The 10,545-nt window shown below is 37.5% G+C and overlaps 1 protein-coding gene across 8 annotated transcripts in view; it reads right to left on the reverse strand.

The window, feature by feature from the left end:
• The window catches only part of PKNOX1 (PBX/knotted 1 homeobox 1), a 50,419-nt gene extending 44,813 nt beyond the window's left edge, over positions 1–5,606 (reverse strand). For 2 of the 8 annotated variants that reach the window (XM_019524406.1, XM_019524405.1), the window contains exon 1: positions 4,883–5,596. The gene's annotated coding sequence lies outside the window, so the exon portion shown is untranslated. Of the gene's footprint in view, positions 1–2,952; positions 3,153–4,882 lie in introns of all 8 variants that reach the window. The other 6 variants (XM_019524404.1, XM_019524402.1, XM_019524403.1 and 3 more) reach the window with 6 other exon arrangements.
• Between the last annotated feature and the right edge of the window lie 4,939 nt (positions 5,607–10,545).

Here is a 10,545-nt window from a genome sequence, read left to right on the forward strand (position 1 = left end):
ATCTGTGCTAGCCCCAGCAATATGAAAAGCTGCCGTGACAAAGGTACACTACCCCTTGTGCCAGCTGGACTGCTGAAGCAGCCTTAACTGAGAATTCCCTGCACCCTCTACCCACTGCAGCAGTCTGGCAGTGGGGGCCGCTGCCTGGATATGACCTGCTGCTACCTGCAACAACATATGGCCCCAAGGCTGTGTGCCTGCCAGACCTAGATGGGGACTGCATGGGCACAGCAGTGGGATCTTCACATCTGAGCCAGCTGCCCGTAGGCTGTGGTTGCACAGCTGGCCTGTGTGTGGCACTACTGCCATGTGTGCCACCACCCAGAAACCAGAGCCTCTCTCCAGAGGACCAGCTTCCCAGTTACCTCAGGTAACCTGCCCACCCTTCCCTCCCCCCACAAAGGTAATCTTTTATACCGGGATATTCAGGTATCATATCTGAGCCCGTGCTACAAATACGCAGTGTGGAAAACAATTTTTCATTCACAGTGTGCCTCTGGCAGCATCTCAAACTGGTTTGGAATGCTGCAAGAGGCACATGTGCGCTTACCTGGATGCGCCCACCAATTGCAAAATACACTACTATAACTTATCATTTATCTAAAGATCTTAGAAAATGCTTATAAAGATTAGAAACTTAAAATACATAATAATTTTTTGAAAGAAGAAATCTTTCTGTTTTACTGCGCTTCAATGTAGTTTAATGGCCCTCTACATCAGTTCAGTTTCTCATTCCCAGCTACTCAATGGAAATTCTGTGGTGACATACTACCATCTCAAACTTCAGAGCTCTCAGATTAGAACTGATCTTTGCTTTTTACCTTCCTAGTTTCATTAACCATGTTTGCGAACTCCAAAGTCGATATTCACTGGCCTCTTCACATAACCAGTCCTCATAATTCCCATTATTTCTTCCTCTTCATTTTCACTATTGTTCCAACTTGCCACACTAGATTATCTCTCATTCTTGAGAATTTCAAAAATCAGTGCTCACCACCTCTCAATTTTCCTATCTATATAATTCCAATGTACTTAATGCCATTTCCAGTTCACCCACCAGCTCTTTTTGAAATGTCACAATCCTTTCCATCTCTTGGTGCAGCAAATTGACGCTTCTTGTCTTCACATATAATGCTCTAGAAAAATCTTTCTTCCACTTACATTTCTGCTCTCATTTCTTTCACCATACTCAAATTCCTATACTTTTCCCAGCTTCTTCCCTTATTTCTTCTTTCTTCTCTTCAGATTTCTCTGCCTTCTAAAATGCTGGTAACCATACCTGAGGCATTCCCGACCTTAGCTGATGAATGCAGTTTTTGCCCTTTTGCAAATAAATCCAGCTAATTATGAAATTGTTCATCATTAGTAGCCCTGTAACTTGCTCTCTCAGAAATACTGTAACATTAATGCCTTGCATTTGCCTGAACTTAGACTAATCTCTTCGGGATGTAGAACATACCCATATTCTGCAAAAGGTTTGCAGCACCAACAAATAACATTATTTTACTAGATGAAGTTTTACTATTTAATTCTTTTGATATGGCTGCAAAAAGTGTCTGTCAGCTCTGGCACTATACCAGAGTGGGCAAAGTCAGACCAATGGGCTAGATCAGGCCCACGACAGGCTCCATTTCCCAGAAGCCCTTGCCTGCATTGCTCTGACTGGTTTCCATGAAAACCCCAGGAGAGGTGGGCTCCAGGAGACCCTGGCCCCATGCTGTCAAGGCTCTGCCGCTCCTGGGGTCTCCATGGAAACCATCCAGAACAAAGCAGGTAGGGGCTGCTGGGAAATGGAAATCCACCTGCCAGATACACCATTTTGCCCATCTTTGAACTGAAGATTAATACAAATGTATTTCACACAAAGATGTGCATATTTTTCTGGAGTTTTAGTCTCCTTCCAATTGTTGCATACCTTCCACTACTATTGATGGGAGAACTGTACAAAGAAGAAGGACTGCTGAACAGACTTCTATGGCATGAAAGCAAATTAGGTCAAATTTTACACTGATTATACGTTTTCTTCTGAACACTGCAAAAAATGCCTTTACGCTCAATGTCTAAGATTAAATTGTTTTAAAAAAAATAATCTTTCCATAGTGGTCTGGTGTAGAAAAAGATTTTGCATACATACAAAAACAAATCAAACAAATAACATGCCCCCCAACTAACCCAAGGTCGCTTTAGTAATATGCAAAGGACAACATTTACCATCTGTTGTGGTTAATATGTGGAAATATGATTAAATTATTTTTATTTGGGCCTATAAAAATTAATCTCTGTTCAAAAATCCTTTAATTTGTTCTTATGCTTTCCTTCTATTTATAATACAACAAGATTCAATAAGCAGTTTACATTTTATACTACCACTGTAAGAAAATCCAATAAAACATAAAATGGAAAAAAATAATGAAACTGTAAAGTATCTAACTTAGGGCTTCATAAGCCAATTTTCATTAATTTTCTTGGGAATTAGATCAACAAGATGTTTTTCATTTCCTTATGAGGCTTCTAACCTGAACTTATTAAGTGACAATTACTGCATCAGTGTTATTATACACTTTTATTTCTTGGTATTATGGAATCAAATGAAATGGAGAACATTTCAAAGCTCTTGCTATATTTTTGTCTTGGTTTGAATATTTAAATCCCACTGTCCCTTATCTTTACCAAAAGGAGTATATTTAGCTTAAAGCTTTTTTATGGTATCAGTTAACTGTCATTCCATCTCTATGAACGATCTATTTCTTTTACATTCCAAAATATTACTACCTTTCTCCACTACGTAAGTTACAAAACAGGGAGAGGCAGGAAAAGAAAGTATAAATACTCTTACAGGGTAAAAGTACAATAGAATTATTTTGTCACTGTACTGAAGTACTTGGTAAGGACAAAATAATCTTGTGATAGTCACTATTCATCATAGTACCAGTAATAAATTTAAAAACCCACCAAATATGTTCACTTTTAAGTACTGAAAGGATGCACCTTACTCAGGGTCTCATCACATCTTCAGGTTCCTCTTGCGCTATCTTGTTTAATAGCTTGCATTTGGGGAACCACAGAGGTGTCTTCATTTACAAAGAGTGAAAATTGTATTGAAAGCAACTCTTCCATTTTCCCCACTGGTACAGGCTGCTTGCAGGTCTTCCCTAATTGTGATATAAGAAGGACAAACCAGCCCAGTTCTAAAATGAAACTGTCCTCTCTGATCTAATAGAATCATTGGACAAGTCAAATAAATGGAAAAAGCAAAACAAGTAAAAGTTTAATACATTTGTTAAAGTTCAAGAGGTCCCTCATAGAAGGTTGTTAAGGAAACCATGTTGTGACAGAGAGATTTGAACTTCTGCTCTTGGCTAGAAATTAGTTCAAAGATAAAGAACAAAAAGAAAGGAATAAATGAACCATCTTAAACAGGTAAAGAGGCTAACAACAAGGTGAATACCTTGCTCAGATTGATGTAAATTCATACATTCATTCCTTCAATGCCCAGAAAAAGATGTGAACAGTACAGTGATAATTAAAATGGAAAGACGACGGACAAAATATTTGAAACAGTTTTTCACTGTCATTTTCTTGACTTAGGGATCCCAATATAGATCTGAATGTCCCCACCCTTTATATCATATCTTCACAGAAGAGGCCCTCCATGTTTGGATATCCATACAGAATTTGGGGCAGATTTGCAGACTGTTCTATCAAGGTGAAGGATTCCAACACCTTTCTCCCACCAGTGACTGGGGAGGAATGAAAAGATACTCTTTCAGGGTCCCTCCCTTCTCAAGAGTCTATTTCTGATTTTTGCTACAGTAGGGGAAGTTAAGGCTGTGAGGTGAGACAGAGACGTAAGAAGTTTACTGTAGACAACGGGAAGGAAATGCAAACTCAAGAGAAAAAATTTGAATTAAGGAGCCACATAAGTGATTTCTAAACTAGCTGAAGCCACTCAGGAAACACTGAGGCATCACTAAGGACAACTAAAACATGCATCTGATCAGTATGTAGTGATGATAAAAAACAGATGATGTTAGTTTTTATTACTAAAAAAAGATAATATGTTAAAAGTGACTTTGATATAAATTGATTGTACTACTTCACCAGGAATCCATTGTTCAGTTCTGGTCATGAAATATAACCATATCAAAAAAGGCTGTAACAGAGATAGAGGATGGCAAAATAATGGTTAGAGGTATAGAAGGACTTCCCTGTACAAATAAAAAAGGGCCCTGTAGTACAGCAAGTAGCTGTAGAAGAGGCGAGCTGAAAGAGGCATGAGCTTACTTCCTTCTCATAATAAAAGAGCAGAGGGGACACCCACTGCTATTTAACACACAATATAAGTAATTCGTTGGTTTCATTCACATAAGACATAACAGACAGCCTAGGAAAAAAGGGGGGAAAAAAGAACAGTAAAATGTACTGTACCGATATATCTGCCAATGTTATCTGTAACTACATAAGCAAAGACAGACATGTGTAAGGTCTATAAATTCTTCTGCTTCAGAGTATTACCCTACCATTAATTATCTGAGGTTACAAAGAAACTACCCCAAGGGACTTGTTGTGCCTTATAGGACTTTTTAAACACCTCTCCCCTCTGAAGCATTTAGTTTTGGCCACAGTTTGAGGCAGAAGTGGTCAAATGATCTGATCCAGCATGGTTTGTGTGTTCTTATTTACCAAATTTCTAATGTTTTCTATACAGCCATCCATTTTTGTTTTCAGGTACAGAAGCAAGAGAAACAATAAGCCTGCCTTGAGCAGGAGAAATATCTAGAACAGACTTCACTATGTATTAAAAAAGAATAGGATTAGCCTCCATTTCATACTGTTTGCTAATAGTGAATTACATGGTATCAGCCGTAAGGAAGCTGCTCACCCTTTTCTTTCATCTGGTAGTAGAGGTCATTGTCTTATTCCAGCAGATCGAATTCCAGGGTCATTGTTCCACAAGACAGAAGATACAGACCTATGAACCAACAAGGAAAAATTCAGGACACAATATTGTTTGACAAACAGCCTATCAGCTGAAAATGGGGAAAAAAAATATTTAAATAACAGAACAGAATATTAAACATTTCTAATGAAGAACTATATTTACAACTTCAGTTATTTCATTAAAATAGAATAAACTATGCTAAAATGAATAAACTGATGCAATTTGATTATTTGAATTTTCAGTCCCTTTACTGCCTACCTTTTTGAATTTGTCAGTAAATGTAGCAGAAAGCAAATATTACAGAACTTTTAGAATTTATTCCCTCAACTGCTTGGGCACAGAAAGGCATATTTGGAAAAAAAAAAAAGTCAAAGGGCAGCAAAACAGAAATAATGGTAGACTGTCTTGAAGAAAGCTCTTCCATGTCAAATCAAATATGAAGCCAAGAAATGCTAACCAGCTTGTTTATATCCTTCTCAATAGTGTTTTATTAAAATAAGTTCAACTGTTGTTATTATTGGGAAAAAAAAAAAACAAACAGTCTACCACGATAGGATATGCAAAACATAATTGAAAGAATTTGTGGCCTTATTCGTAGCATATGCACTGAAATAACAGGATAAATCACTGACTTATTAGACAATATACATTTTTTTGCCAAAATTATCACCTATATTTAATAATATTTAAGTTAATTTTGTTTGATGTAATAAATACTAATTTTAAGAGTAGTGAGGCAGAAATTATGGACATGCACTCAAGAAACATGGTTCCTGAAAAGGCTAAAAGCAACACCACAGTGATCCAAGATCTAATTACTCTAAATAGAGTTTATGGTGAATAAAATTATCTTTGGAATAGTCAGGCCACTAGCACTGTATGGAAGCCATTTAATGAAATAGCTTAAAACACATAATTGAGATTTAAAATAATTTTATTTCTTCACTTTCTGAAAAAAACAGAACTCTACATGTCTAATTATACAATTTCTCTAAAGATTAGGGGTGGGAGCAAATTTTTAAAATGGAGATGGGGTTGGCATGTGATTTTGAGTTCTGAAACTTTAATTGTATAGTGCAAAACCAAATCCTCAAGAGGACAAAAACACAACAGCACAAGACTTTCTCTGATCTAACAAAGCCCCACGTATCTGGGCATCCTTTTTCCTACAACTACATACATATCCCTTACGAAAGGATATTTTGTAGCCTTCTTATTCACCTTAGTCAGAAACTCTTCCAGGGTGGTGGCATGATACTGCTGGATGGCTACATGGGTGGATCTAGGATTTTGAAAAGCAGAGTGCAGATGGTGTGGTGCATCATTACATATAACACAACAAACATTTTTATCCAGTTAAAAATAAACTAGAAGCTGGACTAATATGCTAAAGGCCTATGGATGTACTATTCAGTTTAAGAGTAGAACAAAAACAAGTATATCTTTAAACTTGTTTATTGGAATATACACCGATTTGCTGTATGATCCCTTACAATAAACACAACTAGGCAAAAAATAATCAAAATATGTTTCATTAGTCCTGCAGTCTTTAGAATTAAATATCTTTTTCAGATTCATAAACAAAAAAAATAGCTTTTTTGAGCATCTTGACAGTGCATCCAATGCTTCACTGAAAGTTGTTTCCACACTCGAGCTAAAGTTCTCCTCATTTAATGTTTCCACACCTGAGTTCATGTTTCTGACTAGTTAAAAACACTCTACATGGCAGGGAAACAGGAGTTACAGTACCAGGAGCAGCTAACAGACAGCAGGACTGCAGAAGAAAGGTAGCTTGACTAGTGGAACATCAGGACCATTAAAAAGGACAGACAGGGTTGTTAACACCTGTGGCATGAAGAATTTGGAAGGAATCAGGTAGATTATAATCAGCCATGAAGTCAAGTAACACTCTCCCTGTTACCTGAATAGAAATGCTGATCTTACTGCCATATAGGTGGTTTTAAACTCTGAGTGGATCAAGAATTGAAGGGGGGGCTACAGCACCACTGCACCCACCTGGATCCACCCCAGATGGCTACTGTTCTAATCTACTCACAACTGAATGTACAGATAAAAGGATTATCTCCTCAACTACAGAACCTTCAGAGGGTGGATCACTTCCAGCTAGAAAACTGGGATGTTCCATTCAAGATCCTGAAGTCTTTGCAATTATGAATAACCTGACTTCTGTCATTTAAAGTTGGCTGCAGGACAGACCCAACTGTACTGTTGCTACCAGATACAAAGAAAATATACCCTAAAGAATATTCCAGATGAAGAAAGCAGCTCTTACCGATTAGCTTTTCCCCAAAACTATGCAGGTAAAAAGTAGCTATATGGTTCCTAACCTGTTCCCCATATAAAACAATAAAAGGTGAAAAGAGAAAGGTGTAAGGCCCAGGTAGAAGGGTATAAGGGCAGAACAGGATTTGTACAGGAAAGGTGTTCTAGATAGAAGATATGGGTATTAGGTTTGGCTGGCAAAAGATCAAAGAGTGTTGGGGTTATGCTATCCTCCCCAGAAGTTATTTGAACCAGTTATTAGACCACTATGCCTATAGATACAGGATAATAAAATTAAAAGAGGTATACATATGAAGTCCCTCTTACATGGTTTCTTAGGAATAATGGTAATGAGAAGGTAAGGTGTGTACAGGATGAAGCACTCCAAGCTACAGATGCCTCCACTTGTTGGGATGCTGTTGAAACTGTGCTTAGATCTAACATTGCAGGATTGTTTTATTTCCTTCCTCTCAGTAACCTGAAAACAGGGCAAGACTTAAAGCTAAAATTTAGCTTGACACTCTGATGGGAGAAAGCAATTTGGAGAAGAAAATACTCCATATTTTCATGTTCTGACATCAAAATAAAGGGTAACTTCTTAACACACGGGGCAACTGAATCTTATCAAAAAGTATAACAGGATTTTCTGAGTTCATTTCATTTTTTAAAAAGGCACATGAAAAAATACCTTTTAATTGAACAATTGACATTATTCATCTATGAAGATCACATAGGCTTGTGCATACATTTCTATTTGCATAAATGAAAGTAAAACTACTATTTAAATCAATGAATACAGAAATGCAATAATTGTAGACTATATGCCTCTACATAAGGTAATATAATCAACAGACATACATTCTGCTATCAAAGTGATTACTTGTCTCCAGGAGACTATCTATACAAAGATACTCAGAAAAGCAAAGGCAAATAAACTAAAGTTATGAAGGTAACACGTTACCTTGTATGATGACCTTGTATGGATATTCTCATTCAAAAATACAGTGACCTCAGTTTTATGTAGCTTAACCATCCTCAATGTGCAGTAATTATGCCAGAATAATGTCACCTTTTTGGGGGAATACCATATTCATATAGAGGTGTTATACTAACACAACTATAGGCATAGCTGTAGTGGATCAACTATTTGGCTGTCTACATGGAGAAAGTGATCGGTCATAAGAAAGTTATATGTAATTATACATTACAGTAAAAGTTGACACTGATTTTATCACTTTCTTTCTTTTACTGCATTGGGTTCCAATGAAATCATTTGCAAATCAATATAAGTGCAAAATGAAGTGTGATTCATAGTTTCATAGATTGCATATTACCTTTCAAGAATGTTAGGTTAAAAAATGCAGGAAATACAGAGTTAAGATTGAACTTCTCAAATAAGGCATAAAAATTAGTAATTTTGCCCTGAGGAAATAAACAAACAACCGAACAAACAACCCTTACCATCCTTTTTTGCATATGGAGTACTAAAGGCATGCAGTAAACAAAACCAGCTTTGTTTCAGGGTCATTTCTCTGATATCAAGGGTGCTGCTTTGTTACCAGGTTAATTTTTAGTGCAAGTAGGTTGATTGATTACCCAACTGACCATACAAAATCTGTACCCAAAAATCTTTGTATTTAGTGACACCTGAAAAACTGGTGCTCATGTTGCATTATAGAGATTGAACCATTTCACATGCCCAGTTAGTTATATGCTGTCAGCATTTGGCAGGATTAGGCACTTAATGAGTGAATAAAAGACTCCTTTCTTGGATATGCTCTTAATCAAAAAAGGAATCAGCAAAAGTCTTTTACATGTGTGCTGTATGACTAAAACTGTTAAGTGGCACAGCCATTATCTAATTAAGGGAATCTTGTCTATATGGTGATTTATATGAAACCTGCTTGGAATGAATAAGGCAATATAAATATCTTCTTTTCTGAGGGGATCTTTCTGAAACCTGTATTAAGGGAGTTTGGGTGCTTCCTTTAAGGAGCACAACTCTGTTTGCATTTCCTTTTTCTTTTTATGTCAACCACAAGTTAGTCTTTTTACACTCCTGAAAATACCATGAATACATCAAGTCAATTTGGAAAGTAATCATGGAAGGTCATTCTCAGCAGTTGCTCCTCAGCTCTGCTACTCTTGAGACCATCTTTCAGAAGCGCTGCAAGACCTTCCTATTTGTGCAAGTACTTGGCAAACAAAGCTTGATGATGATGTTTAGTGGGTCTCTGGTTTGTGTTTTTGATGTTTCAGTTGCCCTTTAAGTTGTTATGTTCTCTTACTGTAAGTGGCCCTGAGTAGCAAATACACTGCATAAATAAATAAATAAATTTCTTGAGATGCAACACAAACTCTGCCTAAATGTGGCAAGTTTGACTTCATCATACAGATTTTTCTCTTAATACATGGAAAGGATCTTTAGCCATTCTACAGACAGGAGTTTCTGTCAACCATACGATAGGCAGTTTTGTTAGTTTTAGCTCTAGAAAGTCTAGGGAGGTCTGACAACCCCTTAGTCTTCCAGGGCACTTTTACACAGGCTGCAATGAGTTCCAATTACATGTTGGTGTAGACTCAATTAATCGAGTCTGCTGGAGCTTTTTAATTAGAATGCTCCACCGTGCTGAAGCATCTCATGTATTCAGGGACCCACAATTCAAAACGGAGGCAGGGGCTTTAGTTAAAGTGCCCCGCCACCATTTTGAAATATGGGATGCTGAATACATAAGATACTACAGATATTTTAATCAGAGCAGCTCCCAAGAGCCTCTCTAATTAAAATGCCCCCCTACACCCCAAGCACGTGTATCAGCACCCCCAGGTATCATGCCTTCCATTTCCATCCAGTGCTGTGAAGAAAGGCCCTGATACTGAACTCTTGGAGTCTTCAAAAAGGAAGTCTCACATCTGTGAATTCCTGAAGGTACTTGGGATCACAAATTTTCTGCAGAGCCAAGCAACACCTTTCCTATCAAATTCCTATAGCCCCCATAGGTTTTGCAGGAATGATGGTCATAAAGGACTAGAGGACTTGAAAGTGAGAAGGAAACTCCCATCTCTCTCTTGTGGCTCCCAAGACAGATGAGGCAGGTCTCAAAGAGCACAGATGCCTTCCTTCACTACCTTGCTGATTCCCAAAACCCATTTAGGGCCTCCTAGTAATGAAGATTCCCTTGCTGACTTCCTTACCCTCTGAAACCATAGGAAGCTTTTGGTTTCCTACCAATGCTTAGAATGCATACTGCAGTCCCCAGTTCCCACGGCATAAGCACAGACTAGCAAATTATTAATTTTCCTCAAAACTTTTTTGTAGG

Source organism: Gavialis gangeticus, unplaced genomic scaffold (assembly GCF_001723915.1).
Source record: "Gavialis gangeticus isolate Ggan-Ray unplaced genomic scaffold, GavGan_comp1, whole genome shotgun sequence".
Taxonomy (NCBI): Eukaryota; Metazoa; Chordata; order Crocodylia; family Gavialidae; genus Gavialis; species Gavialis gangeticus.